Raw genomic sequence first — 18,206 nt, 5'->3', positions numbered from 1 at the left:
GTTTGGTCTTTAGTATCAAAAAGCAACATAATGGTAAACAGAAAATGATTGGCTTTCCTAGCCCAGGGTTTAATTTTATTTAGATTCACAATCCACAACCATGATGGAGTCAAGAAATCCTAAAGTGTTAGAAGCCAAAGATGTCACTTGGAGGCCCTGGGTGTACTGGACCCAGTCCACAGTATCTTCCATTACTTTACATGCATGAGAAAGCTAGACTATGAATAAGAAAGACCATGAAGAATAATTGACGTTTTTGAATTCTGGTGTTGGTGAACAACATTGCATATACCCCAGACCTTCGGAAATAGTGAAAAGAAAATCTGTCTTGGAGGAAGTATAGGCAGAATGCTCTCTTTGGACTTGCTAGCTGCAGGGACCAGTCCCTGAAGAAGGACACCCTGACTGGTCGAACTCACTCACTGACATTGAGTCGCTCCCGACTCTTATTGACCCTGGAAGACAGGGTAGAACCCCACTGTGGGTTTCTGAGACTGCAACTCTTCACAGGAGTAGAAAGCTTCATCTTTCTCCCACAAAGTGGCTGGTGGTTTCAAACTGCTGACCTTAAGGTTAGCAGCCCAACATGGAACCGCTACACCACCAGGGCTCTGTAGAGGATTAAGAAACAAAATAGAGCAAGATCCTCAATGAGGTGGAGTGAGGCAATGGCTGCAGCCATGGGCTCAAACACAGCAACAATTGTGAGGATCGCTCAGACCTGCTAGTGTTCCCTTCCACTGGATATCGGGTTACCATTAACTGAAGCGAGCTGGATGCCCTGGCCACAAGTTAACGCAGAAGAGAATTGGCACAATGACTAACAAGTTTAAAGTGACATTTATAAACAGGACTACTGCTTTGTAGAACAAGAACACTATGTGTAAACATTACTAGTAGTCAATTATTAAACACAGAGGTAGAGGAATTCAAGACGTTTTTAAAAAATTCTGGTAATTTCAACATTTGATTTTGAAGAATGCCTATTCTGAACGAAAAGGACATGTGATATACAAGTCGGGCTGCTAACCCAAGCTTGCATGTTTACTCCACTGGGCATTTGTGGGAGAAAGATGAGGCGCTCTGCTCCAGTAAAAATGTGCTGGGTGCCCTACCTGTGATCTCTATTCGTTATCATTAACTGGATGGCAGGGGTGATTCTGAACGTTGGAGCCCAGAGATTTTCCCAGCCCCGACAGCCATAAAGTTCATCCCACAAGCACCAATGTTCTCATCTGTCATGTGCTTTGCCCAGGAGCTGGGTGTTAGGTTTTTGTTCACCAAGTGGTGTCTGGCCCTAATCCTTTTCATTGGATGTTCCTTCGCCCCCCAAGCCCCGCCCCGCCTGCGCCTGCTCCCTACCCCTGAATTCTCACTTTTCCTCTCTCACCGCCTCCGTCCCCCAAAGATACTACCAACTCCCGTGGACACTTAACAAAGTAAAAACACACCACAAGATGCATTTTGAACCGCATGCTATTCCGTTCTCCCAGAAGGCACCCGTGCAGGACGGGGCAGCCACAGTACCCCGCTGGCACAGTCATCGGAGACTCTGACCGCATTCCTCCTACTGTAAAGTCCGCTGAGATCTTTCCGCGCGCTCTCCTGCTTCCACCAGCCCTGGCGACACAGCGGTCGTCCCTGGATGCTAACCCAAACGCAGGCGATTCTAACCCACCAGCCGCTGGAGGGGAGAGAAACGAGGCTGTCTGCTTCTGTAAAGATGACAGCCTGAGATTCCCTATAGGAGAGTTCTACTAGGTCCCATTGGGTCGCCAGAATCCAGAGTTCAGTTTGGGGTTTCTTCCACTTCTCGAAGCTCCGCCCCACAGCCCGGGCTGCTCAGCACTGCGCATGCTCAGTGCGCACCTCCCGCCCTCCCCTCTCACGCCCTTCGCAGCCCCCTGTCTCCCCGTGGGCCCTGCCACGCTCGGCTCCCCGCCCGCCCGCACCCCCGCGCGGGCAGCCCCCGCAGGGAGGTCCCTGAGCCGCGATTGGCTGACGCAGAGCTGCGCGTCGGCGGGAGCTGCCCCGGCGAGTCAGTCCGCCGAGCCCGCTGCCCGGAGGTGCCCGGCGCATCGCAGGTAAACGGTTTGCTTGGGCGGCTCCGGAGCCCGAAGGAGGAGGAGGCGGAGGCGGGCGCAGATCCTCCTGGGAATCCCCAACCGCAGTCATTTTGGAGAAAGACGAGACCCCTAGAGTCGGCACGCAGTCAAGGTTGGTTTGCTGGCCGCGCGGCGGGGGCGGTGGGGCGGGGGGATGCCAGACCCCCCTGTGGGAGCGCGACGGCGGCGTCTTCCCCCGTTTTAGCAGCGGCGCATTTATCGAAGCGTGTAGATGATTGTTTTTCTTTGGATCGCGTTTACACGGCTCCGGGGCTGGCACCATCTCTGATTGACTCTGTGCCCTTGAAGGACTTACTTAATTCTTTTTTACTTCAGCTCACTCACTTTAAGTTTCGCAAAGAATGCAGTGTTTCGTAAGGCCCATTGAGCCAAGTTGTACCAAAGACACTGTTACAAGTTGTTGCTGCTTTGCTTTCTAAGAGCCCGGTGACATAGTGGTTGTGTGGGCAGTGATCTACAAGGTGCATCGTTTGAAACCACCAGCCGCACCATCGGACAAAGATAAGGTTGCTCCTGTAAACAGTAAGTCTCAGAAACTCACAGGACACTTCTACGCTGCCCTTTCGGGTCACTCGGAGGCAGTCTCCACTCCATGACAATTGGATTGCTTTGGTGCAGTCCTGGAGACATGATGGTTACTCATTGGACTGCTAACTGCAAAGGTTAGCGGATCGAAACTCCCAGCCGCTTCGCGGGGGCCAAACCGAACTTTCTACTCTTGTAAATAGTTACAGACTCAGAAACTCACCTGGGCAGTTATCCCCTGCGCTACAGGTCACTGTGAGTCGGAAATGTCTCAGTGGTGAGTCGGTGGCAGTGAGTGATGTTTTACTCTACCCTGCCCTATAAGGTAGAATTGACTCGGTGGCAGTGACTGCATTATAGGTGTTGCAAGTTAGACTGCAGGGTTAGCAGTTCAAAACCACCAGCCGTTTCGCAGAGAAAACGGAGGCTTTCTGTCTCATAAATTGTTACAATCTGGGAAACCTACTGTGGCACTGCTACCGTTCCTACAGGGTGACTGGGTGTCAGAAATGTTAGAATGACAGAAGTGCTTTGTAGTATTGGGGAGCCCAAATTTCAGATTGTAAGGTGACACTTTCAGCAGTGTTTATGACGGACTGTTATCTAGCTAAAGGACTGGATAAACCTGAGATTGCAATATTCTTAGACAAGGATAGCATGGGGGAAAAACCTACTTTCCACAACCGTCTTTGTTGAAAAGCTCTTTTGAACATTTTATGCAAAATTTAATATTTGTGGTAGTTGAAAAAGTTAAGTTCAAACAGTCAAACAAAACGAAATTCCAAGAAGTTTTCTCCCCTCCTACCTCCTTCCATAATTTTGTCATAGAAAATCGGCTTTCAGAATTTAACTTCATGATTTGTTATTACTTAAAATGATGTTTATGTAATCCCAACAAACAAACAAAAACTCCATTTTCTGGAGAGTTGAATCCTGTGTAACGATGTACCGGTAAAATGAAAAGAAAGCTGGAACAAGATGGCCAGGAGCGAGGCTGGGGTCACTCTGGGACAGCTGATCTTGGTAGGGTCTCCCACGCTCGGATGTTACCAACTTCACACCACTGTCGCATGAAGTCAGCAGCAGACAAGCCACCACTAAAGCAGGCACATCTGGTCACATCGCTCATGAGAAGCCTACAGTTGTAAAAAGCTGTTTCTGGAGTCCACATTGTCAGGTGAAAAACCAACTAGAAAGAAAGATTGCCATCAACCTTGGCTATGCCAATGCTAAGATTTATAAACTTGCTGACCCAAGTTGTCCTCAGCTGGACTGTTACAGATCCTATGGAAGCAGAACTCCTTATGAGCTTCCTACACAGACATTCCAGGGAGCAAAGGGAACTTCAACATAACCAAGCACATGTCCTTCGTGGACTGTCTGGGCCATGATGTTGTGATGGCGACTGTGCTGAGCGGGGCCTCCGTGATGTCCCTCTTCTCTTGAGAGCTGGTAATGAATCTTGCCCTCAGCTGCAGACTTCTGAACACTTGGCTTCTATGGAAATCATGAAACTGAAACATTTTGATTCTACAAATAAAATTGATTTGGTGAAAGGCTAGCGAGCAGTATGAACAAACCCTTGCCTTTGTCCAGGGAGAAGTAGTAGAGGGAGTGCTGATTATTCTAACTTCTGCTCAGCTGAGGTACAGTATCAAAATTGTCAGTGAGTACGTAGTAAAGAACATTCTGGTACCTCCAAGAGACTTCACTTCAGAACCCTGACTCATTGTTATTAGGTTCCTTGATGTCAATAAACCTGGCTATGAAATTGGTGACCTTATAGGGGTATAGCATGCAGTAATATTCTAAAAGAACTGTTAAAAGAGCCAAGCGATAAAAGTTAGACCTGGCTATGCTTTCAAAGATAGCAAAGAAAAACTCATGTGTAAACCAATCAGTTCCAAAATGGTGTCACTTATTTTTGGAACATAATGATCTTCAGGTAGTGATGGGTAGATTTATTGTGCCAATCTGGCCAATAAGAACATGTGATATTTCTAAGGTCACAGTTTGGAGGGCAAAGAGATAAAGGGCTCGGCAAGCCCCACCTGTCTCTGCCTTGCTCTCTGGTGATTGGATCAGTGTACAGCTGCTTCAGATAGTTCTCTGCCTCAACTTGTGAGCTACACTACCTGTGGGACACTCAACCCAGGGATCTTGTCACTAGAGTTTGAGGTTCCTTCGAGACCTGCTTCGCCATGCTGCTGGTGTGCACATCGCTTGAGCCTTGGGACTGTCGGATCCTGTTGTATGGCTGACTGTTGGTGCCCTCCCCTGCTGTTTGCTGCCTGTGGCCGGACTACCTGTATTGCTCTTGGAAGACTCAGCTGTCTGCTTCCTTGACCTTGGGCCCAGCAGGCCTTGTGAGTTGAAGGACTTCCAGTACACTACCTGTTCCATGGAAGTGAGTTGAACTGAGCCATCTGTATTTCTGTGTTGACTAATTAGCTGTGATATTCCTTTGTGCCATATATATCTATCCATATCTCTATATCTATATTCATAAGTGTCCTGGTATTGTTTCTTTAGAGAACCCTGTCTAGCACACAGCTGTAGTCTTACTGGAGTTGGAACAAAAATTGACCTCACTTTGTGCTGAGCTGACAGAATGGTCAGGCAGGTACTTGGTGTCATAGGAGCTTTACCTGAGATCTTCAGAGTTGGAAATTTCCTATTTTCTACTCAGATGGCTTCTACGTGTAAGCACTGAAAGAGACAAGAAAGCAGCCAAGGTGCAAGCACTCTCTGGGGATGAAATCCTCAGGGTGAGCATAGGATCCCTGTCAGCCGGAGGAAGAGTTAGTGCAGTGAAGGCTGGTTTGGACACAATTGTTTTGACTAATCCTGTGTGCACAGAAGTGGAGAAAATATTGCCCTTAGCCGAAGAGTTGAGAAACACTGGTGTCTAATTGGCTAGGGTCAGATAAGCAGTGACAATCAAGCCCATCGTAGATGGTGACTGAAGACTCCTGGTTAAATAATAATAATCAATTTGGATATATTTGGAATTTCTCTTCCCAACCCTAGGGTTGTATTTTCAAAGCAGTACCACAATTCCATTTCAAAGCTCATTACCTTAGTAGTAGCCATAAGGTTATTCTCAGTATTTGGGGAGGAAAGTTGAACCTCCAGTACTAAACTGCACTCAGTATTAAATGAATAATTAGCGTAATATTGGATTTACACTACTATTCAGCAAAAAATCTGATTCCAAGTAATGTCCAACTTATAAAATGATTTGCTACAGCCAGCCTTTGCTGTAGCACACATGCAAAGTGAACCTATTTGAAAGAAAGATTTTCTTAAAAAAAAAAAGCCGATTTTCCTCATAAAGTAGTAGGAATTAAGGTGAGAGGCAATAATATCAAATAAGGTAGGTAAATGGAGAGATGTCCTCAATTCCCTCCTCCCATCCCAAAGGCGAAGATCATAAAGAAAACTTTTACTGTATTTTAAAATTGAGAATGAAATATACATTAATATTTTCTTTGTTTTCTATCTATATCTGGGGAGCCTTGGCTTTCTGATGGGTATGTACTGGGCTGCTAACCACAAGGTCAGCAGTTTGAAACCAGCAGCCACTCTTTAGGAGAATTCCCAAAATAAGTTACAGTTTCAGAAACCCATAAGGGCAGTTTTATCTTTTTCTAGAGGGTCACTATGAGTTGGCAACTACTCAATGGCACTGAATTATACTTTATTCTCGATCATAGATTATAATACAAAAATTTTTCATTGTCAGTGGTCACTGAGTAATTTTTTTTGCTTTTCTGAAAGGAGTCAAATACGTTTGGGAACCTATGTTATACACACAGAAGAGTTCCTGGTTGGCTCAAATGGTTAGGTGCTTCCTCACTAACTGAAAGGTTGACGGATCAAATCTACTCAGAAGCATCTTGGAAGAAAGGTCTAGAAATCTGCTTTAGAAGATCATAGTCTTGGAAACCTTATGGAGGACGCTTCAATTCTGAGCATATAGGATGGCCACACGTTGAAATCAACTAACAGAACTGGGCTATTCATTTGTTTATATAGGGACGTGAGTCATAAGAGTACACACAGGTCTTTGCATTGTCACAAAGTATACATTCCCATGTAACCAGTCTCAAACCAAAAACCAAACTCACTGCCATCAAGTAAGTGCTGACTCATACCAACCCTATAGGGCAGGTTAGGACTGCCCCTATGCGTTTCCGAGATTGTAATTTTTTTTACACATTTCCAATGAGTTTTTATTATTTTTTAAGTCATGAGTCAGGATCCCAGGAGAGAAGTGAGGAGGGCCAGTCCAGCTCTTCCCAGGAAATGTGCCTTCTGCCCTGAGGTCGCCCCAGGTGGACACCCAGGACACGGGGCAGAGATATTGGTACACACATTGATACCACTGACCCACAGAGACCTCAGCCTCTCTGGTGGGCATTGCCTTCTCGCAGCTGTGGAAGTACAGGTAGTTATGCTGGCAGTTCCTGGTTTGGTTCCAGTTAGGAAAGTGACAGTCAAAGGGGGCAGTTCGGTAGTTCTTCATTTTATTCTGTATGTCTTCTTCCATGGTGGAGACTCATAAAGGTGCCCCTGAAAATGCTGGCAGCTCAATGTGAGCCTCAGAAAAGATGCCTATCCTTTGATGCCTGATACGTGATCCCATTGACACCTCTTGATCACACAGGCTGGTGTGCTTCTTCCCTGTGAGCTTTGTTGCTTCTCAGCTAGATGGTTACTTGTTTATCTTGAAGCCTTAAAGGTCCCAGATGCTATATCTTTTGATAGCCAGACACCATTAGCTTTTTTCACCACATTTGCTTATGCACCCGCTTGTCTTCAACAATCATGTCAGATAGGTGAGCATCATAGAGTACCATTTTAATAAAACAAAGTATTCTTGCATTGATGGAGTATTTGAGTAGAGGCTCAATGTCCATCTGCTAACTTATACTAAACCTATAAATATATTCACACAGATCTATTTCCCCATCATATATAAATATATTTACATACATGCATGCCTGTATTTAGACCTCTATAAATGCTCTTTGCCTCCTAGTTCTTTTCTCTTTTTCCTTTTACTTTCCTCTTGTCCCACTATCATGCTCAGCCTTCATTTAGGTTTCAATAATTCCTCTCAGTTTGTGAATGATGGGAGATTGTAGAGTGGAGACCCAAAGCCCATCTGTAGGCAACTGGACATCCACTTACAGAGGGGTCACGAGGAGGAGACAAGCCAGTCAGGGTGCAGTGTAGCAACAATGAAACATACAACTTTCCTCTAGTTCTGTAATGCTTTCCCCCCCACCCCCACCCCCACTATCATGATCCCAATTCTACATTACAAGTCTGGCTAGACCAGAGGATGTACACTAGTACAATGTAAGAACTGGAAACACAGGGAATCTAGGATGATGAATACCTCAGGACCAATAATGAGAGTAGGGAGACCAGGAGGGGAAGGGGAAGGTGGGGTAGAAAGGGGGAACCAATTACAAGGATCTACATATAATCCACTCCCTGGGGGACAAACAATAGAAAAGTGGGTGAAGGGAGATGTTGGACAGTGTAAGACATGACAAAATAATAATAATTTATAAATTATCAAGGGTTAGTGAGGGAGGGTGGGGAAGGGAAGGAGGTGAAAAAAATGGAGCTGATACCAAGGGCTCAAGTAGAAAGCAAATATTTTGAGAATGGTAATAGCAACAAATGTACAAATGTTCTTGACACAATGGATGTGTATATCGATTGTGATAAGAGTTGTATCAGCCCCTGATAAAATGATGTTAAAAAAAAAGGCACCTGTCACGGACCACAGGTTGTGACTCTGTATGAAAGTAGAAAGCCCCATCTTTCTCTTGAGCATCTCCGAGGTGGTTTTGAACTGTAGACCTGGTAGATTGCAGCCCTAAGTGTAACCACTACACCACCAGGGCTCTTTAACCAGGACTTAGATTTTTAAAAAGAGCAACAACCTTACTTACACCTTAGAGGTTCAGAAGGTCTATTCCGTCCTCCTTTCCAAAGATAATCATTATCCCAACTTCTAATATTATCCATGAATTTTATCATTTGTTCACTTTTTATAACTATATGGTGCTTTGAGTCTGTTTACTTTTGCCCAGTATTGTATCTGTAAGCTTCATACATGTGTCATAAGGCAGTAGTACATTTATTTTCATTGGGTATGGTATTTCATCCAGTTTGGGAAACTGCTGTGAACATTTTTGTAAGTATTTTGGTGAATGTATTTCACTGGGTGAAGTGATTGTCTTGTTGGATGTGAAAATGGTTAGTTCTGGTGTATAATATGTTACCAAAACGTTTTTCAGCTCTTGGAACTTGAGTCAGTTTATACCACTACTTCACTAGCGCCCCAGATCCTTGCGTCATTTATTTTTCCCCATCCAAGTGAGTGTATGGGAGCCCCGATGTTGTCCTGGGGGCCATATGGGCTGCTAACTGCAAGATCAGCATCCGCAACCACCAGGAGAAAGACGAGGGTCTCTAGTCCCATAGAGTCACAGCCTCCGAAGCCCCCTGGAGCAGTTCTACTCTGTCCTACAGACTTACTGTGCGCTGCCGTCCACTCAATGTCAGTGAGGTTTGTTTGGAGAGGAAATGTATAAATATATCACTTTTCTGAGGTTTACATTTGCATTTCCCTCATGACTAATGGAAGGAGAAAGAATGAGGCTTTCTACCCCCAACATGAGTTACAGTCTCGGAAACCCACAGGAGCAATTCTACCCTGGCCTTTAGGATCAAGATGAGCCAGGATTGATTGGATGTGAGTGACTGAATGATGAATGATACTATCATATGTGTGTCCATCATTTGTATATTCTCTATTGTAGGGGTTATGTTTTTGTTTTTTCCAGAAAAGGGGCAGAGAGTAAATATAGGCATTCCTCAATTTGTACAGTTTCAGTTAGTCTTAGGTGAAACTGGAACTGCCTATAATTTAAGCTTTTGATCATATATGTCTCTCTGATATGTTCTTGTTTCCTCCTCCTCCTAAATTGTTCTTCTTTAACAGCCCTTTAATAAAAACGTAAAAACCATTCTTAGCATCCTCGCTGTACACAAACAGACCACAAGCTGAATTCAGGCTCTTCCATAGTTTACACAACCCTGCTCTTATAGAAAGTAGTTGCTCCGTCTTTTGCCGAGTGGCTGCTGGTGAATTTATTGATCAGCCTGGCTTGCATTGGACACACTCAGATATATAATGGTATTAAGCAGCAGTTGTGATCGTATTGGATGTTTGAATTCTTGGTCTCTAAATTTTTGTAGTTTTTTTACTTCTCAGATTTGACTTGATGCCAGTGAGTTTGGTTTTGTTTGGATAAGACTAGAGAGCTGTTTGAGACTTCCTTGAATAAGTTTTACTTCTTCTATTTTTCCTTAAGCTTATAAATCTGGAGGGGAGACAGAGCAAGAGAGAGAGAGAGAGAGAGAGACCTTCAATGTGAGAAAAGGAGATACACTCTCCTTTGATATTAAAAGACAAGACACGGGGCTCCTGCAATGACATGCCATGTTGCTTCTGGAGACTTCAAAGGACTGAATTCTAAAACTGCTTTGCGAGCTCTTGAGGAGCATACTGTCTTTTGAGCTGCGCGTTTTCGGATGGTCTGATTGATGGGATACTTGATTGCGTATGTAGCTTATGAATTTGGACATGGCACTCACCAGTGGACCCCCTACGCAGGATGAAGGTTCTCTGTGACTTACACGTCCCCTTGTGCTGCTCACTTCATTGTCTCCTACTGTTTTCTGTTTTACTGGTCTTCTGTTTTTCATTGGGTATCACCAAAAACTTTCCTGTATTCTCTCTCTGCCCAGGTTAATGTTTAACCTATTAGCTTCATATTGAGGTTAACCTTTTTACCTATTAGCTTCATTTTCTTGGGTACCTGGAAGGTGCAAACAGTTAAGTTCTCAGGTGTTAACTGATAGGTTAGCTATTCCAGTGAGCTGGACAACCAAACCAAACCAAATATACTGTCCTTGAGTCGATCTGACTCATAGTTACCCATAGTTACTCATAGGACTGTCCCGAAGAATTTCTGAGAATGCACCAGACTAACTCTTTATGGGACTGGGAAAGGCCTATCTTTCTCCCGCATAATAGCTGGTGGTTTTGAACTGCTGACCTTGTAGTTCACAGCCATATGGGTAACCACGAGGCCATCAGGGTTCCAAAAAAGAAAAAGCAGATGTTGAAACTACTCCATTGCAAGTGTTTTGATATTTAGGGATCTATTAATTTAGGTATATATTTAGATATGTGCTTATAATAGTGTCTGGGTGCAATCACCAGTCAATGTGACCCTTGCATATTTTTTTCAATCTTATTTTGAAGTATTATGCAAAGATTGTTTTAATATAAGCTTTTGTTATGTGTGAGCCCATTGTAGCAGCCACTGTGTCAACTCATCTTAAGGGGTTTCCTCTTTTTGGATGACCTTCTATTTTATCAAGCATGACGCCATTCATTTTTCAGGAACTGAGCGCTCCTGATAACATGTCCAAAGTACGTGGGATGCATTCTGGCTATGCTTTTTCCAAAGTGGATTTGTCTGTTTTCCTGGCAGTGGTGTCACTTGTATTTTGAAGGCTGTTAGTAGTCTTCCTCCACTTCTGATACTGCATTCCTCGTCTCCTCCAGCTTTCCAAATTACTGGTCTAGCATACAGATTCAGTAAGCATGGTGAGAGATACAACCCTGATACACACCTTGCCTGCTTTCGTTATTTTCTTTTTTTTCAAACGTTTTTATTAGGGGCTCATACAACTCTTATCACAATCCATACATGCATCAATTGTGTAAAGCACTCTTGTACATTCATTCATCATTTTCAAAGCATTTGCTCTCCACTTAAGCCCTTGGCATCAGGTCCTTGGCCCCATCAGCTTCCTTTGCCACATTTGCTTATGCACCCATTTGTCCTCAGCGATCGTATCATGGAGGTGTGCACCCAATAATATGATTTTTTGTTTTTTGATGCCTGATAATGGATCCCTTTGGAACCTCGTGATCACACAGGTTGGTGTGTTCTTCCATGTGGGCTTTGTTGCTTCTGAGCTAGATGGCCACTTGTTTATCTTCAAGCCTTTAAGACCCCAGATGCTATATCTTTCAATAGCTGGGCACCATCAGCTTTCTTCACCACATGTGCTTATTCACCCGCTTTGGCTTCAGTGGTTGTGTTGGGAGGGTGAGCAACATAGAATGCCAATTTAATAGAAGAAAGTATTCTTGCATTGAGGGAGTACTTGAGTGGAGGCCCAATGTCCTTCCGCCACCGTAATACTAAACCTATAAATGTAGGCACATTGATCTATTTCCCAATCCTCATATATATTTGCATATGTACATGTATTTGTCTTAGACCTCTATACATGCCCTTTGCCTCCCAGCTCTTTCCTCTATTTCCCTTGACTTTCCTCCTGTCTCACTATCATGCTCCGTCCCCACCTGGGTTTCAACAATACCTCTTCCTTACATTACCCTTGATCATTCCCTACAAGGCCTCCCACACCCACCTCACCATCAGTTTGGATCACTTGTTGTTCCCTTGTCCCTGGGTTTGTTAACACCACTTCCTTACCTTCCACCTCCCCCTGTCCCATTTCCCCCTGGAACTGTCAGTCCCGTTGTTTTTCTTCCAGATTGTTCATCCAGCCTATCTTATTTATACAGACCTGTGGAGATAATAACATGCACAGAAACAAGACAGAGCAAAACCAAGCAACAATATACAACAAAACAACAACAAACCACTGCCAAAGAACAAAAGAAAAGACAACAAGAAAGAAAAGCTTGTAGTAAGTTCAAGGATCGTTTGTTGGCTTTAGGAGTGATTTCTAGTGCAGTCTGTTGGGGCACCATGCCCTGACCCCAAAGTCCACCTTCAGCACTCCCTGGGGACCTTGCCACTCCATTCCCTTGCTGTTCCGCTGCACTCCCCCAGTGCTTTGCCTCGGTGTGGTGGGATCAGGTCGGGTGCAATTCCCACACTGTGTTTCCGGTACTGTCCCCCGCAGGGCTGTCGGTCAGTGAGGGATGTCATGTCTCATAGTGGGGCTGGCCATGTGGTCTTCTCTGTGGACTGGCTGCTCTAATTGGGGTCATCGTCCTCAAGGCTTGGTGGGCCAGGTTGTGCTCCACTCTCCTCCTCCCCTTTCACCTGCTTCCGTGTGCTCTGATCAGATATGTCCCTCTCTGGGAGCTTCAGATTCAATGCCGTCCTTTGAAATAAATTCTTCTGCGGGAAGGGGCAGGCGTCCATTTAGTAATTGGTACTGGGTCCAGCCCCCCAGACCTCTCCATTGGTTCCCTACTCCACGCCGGAATGTTGCATTCACACCTTGGGGCACTGGGTTGAAGTCTGGTCCCTCTTTCCCTGTGGAGATATAAACAATACTCTCCTCTTGGGTGGGTTAGCACCCCATGCCCCTACTACCCATTTCTTGATCTGTATACAAGTTCCACATGCGCACAATGAAGTGTTCTGGAATTTCCATTCTTGCAGTGTTGTACATAGTTTGTTATCATCTACACAGTTGAATGCTTTTGCACACTCATTAAAACACAAGGAAGCATCTTTCTTGTATTCTCTGCTTTAAGCCAAGATTCCTGTAGCACCAGCAATGATGTCCCTCATTCCATTCCCTCTTCTGATTTTGACTGGAATTTCCGGCATCTTATTATGCTCTTCATAGTTGAATGCCTTGGCATAGTCAACAGCACAAGAAAACATCCGTCAGGCGCTCTCTGCTTCAGCCCAGGTCCATGTGACAGCAGCCACGACATTCATTGTTGCATAGCGTCTCTGGACCCAGCCTGCCCCTCGGCAACTCCGTCAGTGTGCTGCTCCGACCTTTGGTGGAAGATTTGCAGCAAAGTTTACTTGCGTGGGATATTATCTGTGATAATGTTCTTTAATTTAAGTATTCTGCCCGGTCATCTTTCTTTATAATGGTGCAGATATGGATCTCTTCTAGTCAGGTGGCCAAGTAGCTGTCTTCCAGATTTCCTGGCATAGAGGCGTGAGTGCTTCATTCGCTTTTTGAAACATTTCAGTTGATATTCCATCAGTTCGTGGAGCCTTGCTTTTGGCGAATGCTATCACTGTAACCTAAACTTCTTCCCTCTACCATTAGTCCTTGTTCATAGGACACCTCCTGAAATGGTTGACCGTCCTCATGTCCTGTAGGTATGGTGGCTGTATTCTTTCCACCTTGTTTGGCTGCTTCCTACATCACTCGTATTTTGCCCATTTCCTCTTTAAATATTGCAAGTCGAGGCTTGAATTTTTTCTTGAGTTCTTTCAGTTTAAGATATGCTGAGTGTGTTATTCTTTGGGCGGGGGGGCTTAGCTGTAGGTCTTTGCCCATTTTATTTGAATAGTTTACTTTCTCTTCTCAGGCTGCCCTTTGAAATTTTCTGTTCCAATGTTTGTCTTTTATTTGCCTCAGCTACTCTACTGTTAAGAGCAAATTTGCGTCTCTTCTGATATCCACTTTGATCTTTTCTTCCTTTCATGTCTTTCTAAGGACCCTTTGCTTTCCTCGTGAATGAAGTTGAGGTCTTCTCACAGCTTATCAGGTTTCTGTCTGTATCCAATGCAGAAAATCTGTTCTTGAAATGTTTTTAAAATTCAGGTGCGATAGACTCGAGGTTATCTTTGGCTCTTGTGGATTTGTTTTCATTTGCTTCAGCTCCAACATGATCTTACATATGAGCAAACATTGATGGTCTATTCCACAGTCAGCCCCTGGCTGGTTTTATCTGCTGATATTGAGCATCTCCATTGTCTCTTTGCACAGATGTAGTAAATTTGGTTTCTGTGTGTTCCAACTGGAGACGTCCATATATGCGGTCAACATTTGTGTTGTTGAAAAAGGTATTTACTATGAAGAAGTCATTGGTCTTACAAAATTCTGTCATGGAATCTCTGGCTGCAGTGTTCTATCAGCAAGATCATATTCTCCCACTACTGTTCCTTCCTTTTTGTTTACAACTTTTGCATTCCAATTGCCAGTGCATGTCAATGCATCTTGACTGCATGTTTGATTGATTTCTTATTGAAGACTTTGGAATTCTTCAATTTCTTCATTACTTGCTTTTGTGGTTGGTGCATAAATTTGAATAATAGTTGTATTAATTGGATTTATCTGAAGGTGATAGATATAATCCTATCACAGATGGCATTGTACTTCAAGATTGATCTTGAAATGTCCTTTTTGACAATGAATGCAATACTATTCCTCTTGATTGTGTCATTCTGGCACAGTAAACCTTATGCTCTTCTGATTCAGAGCAGCCAGTACCAGTGTGATTCAGCTCATGAAGGCCTAGGATATCGATCCTTATGGGTTCCACTTCAGGTCTGCTTACTTGAGCTTTCCTAGATTGATACTTGTGCATTCCAGGGTCCAATTACTCGTAGATTTCTGTAGCTCTTTCTTCTCACCTTGACGTGTGTCCCATCAGCAAGTGAAGATCCTCTTTATTCCCATAGGTTTTGCTCAGTTCACTTCACTGTGACCAACTCTACTTTGAGAAAGCAGCTCTTTCAAATTCACCTTTCAAGTCCCTTCAGTCCCAAGGGGTCCATCCTCGGCCCTATCTGACTTTCAGTGCTCTGCTTCCATGCATTAGGCTTCCAATATCTGACAATGTTTTGTTTTCTTTTTAAATCATTGTATTAGGAACGGATCCTGACATCACCCCATTCCATAGTTCAGTCATATCAAGCAGTGTTGTATGATCGCTACCACTGTCAGAACATTCTATTCCTTCTTGAACTCCTTGATACCCTCCCACCTTGCCTGCGCACCCCCCAGGAACCCTTATTTTAGTTTTTGCCTCTATAGATTCACCTATCCAGGGTTTCATATACCAAAAATCACATAAAAGGGAGTCAAGAAAGTGACCAACAATGACAAAATACAGCAGAGACAAACCCAATATGAAAAAAACCCACAGAAAATATTAAAAACCAGATGAAGCATAAAGTATCCGAAGGGAGATCAAGTGGGATGGTTTTAGCTGTTCAAGTCCTGACAGTGTTTGGTGCTGTGTGTGAAGTTCTTAGTGGCTGCTTCCTCGGAAGTGCGCAGCCAGTTCCTTCTTGCAGTCTGTTAGTCTGGAAGCTCCACTAAAGCCTGTTGCCTTGGGTGAGCCTGCTGGCATTCGAAATACCAGTGACATAGCTTCCAGCGGCACAGCAGCAGACAAGGCGTGACAGTACGACAAGCTGAAGACAAGTGGCGGCAAACCCTCCTGACGTTTTGCAAGTACACATTTTCCTCCAGTTCTGATACTGTGTTCATTCTTCACCTTCTGGATTATTGGATCAGTAAATAGGCTGAATATGTGTGGCAAAAGGATACAACTCTGACACATACCTTTCCTTTTTAAAAACCTCAGTGTCTCTTTGCTGTGTCCAAAGAGTACCTCTCGGCCTGTGGGCAGGTTTCATACGAGTACAATGAAATGTCCAAGAATTCCCATTCTTTGCAATGTTATTCATAGAATTTTTGATGCATTCAGTTGATTGCCTTTGCATAGTAAATAAAAGATCTTTCTGGTATTCTCTGTTTTGAGCCAAGATCCATCTGACATCTGAAATGCTAAGGATTTCATTTCATTTGGAATCGCTGTTCCATGCCCATAACTTCACTGCAACACATAGACCACCACTGACAGACTAGTGGTGAGTGCCTGTGACGTGCAGTGGTAGGGAATTGAACCCCGGTCTCCTGCAGTGAAGGCAAAAGTTCTAGCACTAAACAATTGCCTAATGGGTTTCACTTCTTTAATAAGTAATGATGTTGACGATCTATATGCTTTGTGGCCATTTGTGTAATTTCTTTGAAGGAATCTCTGTCCAAGTTCTTAACCTGTTTTTTAAATTAGGTTGTCTGTCTTTTTTATTGTTTTGTAGGAATTCTTTGTTAAATCCTTATCAGATTTGTAAATATTTTCACTAATGCTGTAGTTTTCTTTTAGAAGCTTTTGTAATATTCTTGGGAGCTTGAACAATTCTATAATTTTGATGAAATTCAATTTTTCTTGTTTGTTTTTTGTGTGCTTGTGCTTTCATGGTCAGATCTAAGACTCTGTTGTTAAACCTGAGATCATGAAGATTTATTCCTGTGAGTTTGTTGTTAGTTATTGAAAAAGTTTATATTTAATATTAGCCAGCTGGACTCGGTTTAGATGAGTCTGATTTTGCTGGCAGCAAAATGTAGTCTAACATATGCCTCCGTCTCGCCATCAGGTTGTTGACCTTGGCTGGATCAGTGTCACAGAGCTTCTTTGCAGACTGTTTCATCTGGTGCTTGTTGGCCTTGACATCCACAATGAACACCAGTGTGCTGTTACCTTCAGTCTTCTTCAAGGGTAACTTGATGATGGCATAATGGTCAAGCTTGTTTCTCCTGGGAGGCGCTCTTCTGTGGGTTTTTGTGCTGCCTTCTCAGCCTCACAGTCTTGGGCCGCTGGAAGGTGGCTGTGTGTGTGTGTGTGTGTGTGTGTGTGTGTGTGGCTGTGGACATTTTTCACCTTTTCATCCCTTTGCTTTTCTTCTGTTTTGGGAGCAACTGAGGCTTCCTTTTCTGTCTTGGCTCCATCTTGATAAAAAGGATTCTTATGTTTTCTACTAAGAATTTTATAGCTTTACTTTTAGACTGTTGATCCATTTTGAATATATTTTTATATGTGGTATCAGGTGAGGTTCCGGCTTCTTTTACATATAGTGATCTAGTTATTCCAGAACCATTTGTTAAGGATTCTTTTTTTTTTTCCCCCTGTTGAATGGTCCTGGCCACCTTGTTGAAAATCAGCTGGCCTTAGATATTTGGGTTTATTTCTGGGGTTGTAACTCAAGTTCATTAATCTATATTTTATCCTTGGGCGAAGTATCACATTGCTTTGATTGTTTTGTAGTAAGTTTTGAACTGAACTGTGTGAATCTTCCTACTTTGTTCTTTTCTTTTTTAAAATCATTGTATTGAGGTTCTCGTACAACTCTTATCACAATCTATATATCAGTCGAATCAGGCATGTTTGTACCTATGTTGCCGTCATCCTTTTCTAGACAGTTACTCGTTATTGAGTCCTTGGTCTCAGCTCTTTCTTCTTCCCCTCTCCCTTCCCCCCACCCTCATAATCCCCTGATAGATTGTACATTGCTATTATTTTCATCTCTCACACCGACCGCTGTCTCTCTTCCCCCATGTTCTGTGGTTATGTGTCGTTCATTGTGATCGGTTCCCCTTTCTTCTTTCTTCTCCCCCACTTCCCCTAACCTTCTGGTGTCACTATTCCCACTCCTATTCCTGGATTCTGTGTGTCGTAAGCTGCCATCCCTTTCTATACCTGTGTACATGTTCCGGTTTAGTCTGAATTGAGAAGCAACACTGGGTTCATGGTAGGTGGGTGAGGTGAAGAAGCCTCAAAGAACCAGAGGAATATTGGGTGTTTCATCGATGCTTTACTGCACCCTGGTGACTCATCCCTTCCCTGTGGACCCTCTGTGGGGAGATTGC

The 18,206-nt window shown here is 43.8% G+C and overlaps 1 protein-coding gene and 2 pseudogenes across 2 annotated transcripts in view; 2 read left to right on the top strand and 1 right to left on the bottom strand.

The window, feature by feature from the left end:
- The first annotated feature begins 1,886 nt into the window (after positions 1 to 1,886).
- MIPOL1 (mirror-image polydactyly 1) overlaps positions 1,887 to 18,206 on the top strand; it is a 365,306-nt gene continuing 348,986 nt past the window's right edge. For both annotated transcript variants that reach the window (XM_075531536.1, XM_075531534.1), the window contains exon 1: positions 1,887 to 2,217. The gene's annotated coding sequence lies outside the window, so the exon portion shown is untranslated. The remainder of the gene's footprint in view (positions 2,218 to 18,206) is intronic.
- Positions 3,630 to 5,617, top strand: LOC142425986 (eukaryotic translation initiation factor 2 subunit 3, X-linked-like; annotated as a pseudogene).
- LOC142426602 (cytochrome c oxidase subunit 6B1 pseudogene) lies at positions 6,838 to 7,203 on the bottom strand (annotated as a pseudogene).

The sequence above is a fragment of the Tenrec ecaudatus genome, chromosome 14 (assembly GCF_050624435.1).
Source record: "Tenrec ecaudatus isolate mTenEca1 chromosome 14, mTenEca1.hap1, whole genome shotgun sequence".
In the NCBI taxonomy this organism is placed as follows: Eukaryota; Metazoa; Chordata; class Mammalia; order Afrosoricida; family Tenrecidae; genus Tenrec; species Tenrec ecaudatus.
The sequence above is the reverse complement of the archived record's forward strand: the minus strand, read 5'-3'. Positions and strand labels throughout refer to the sequence as shown.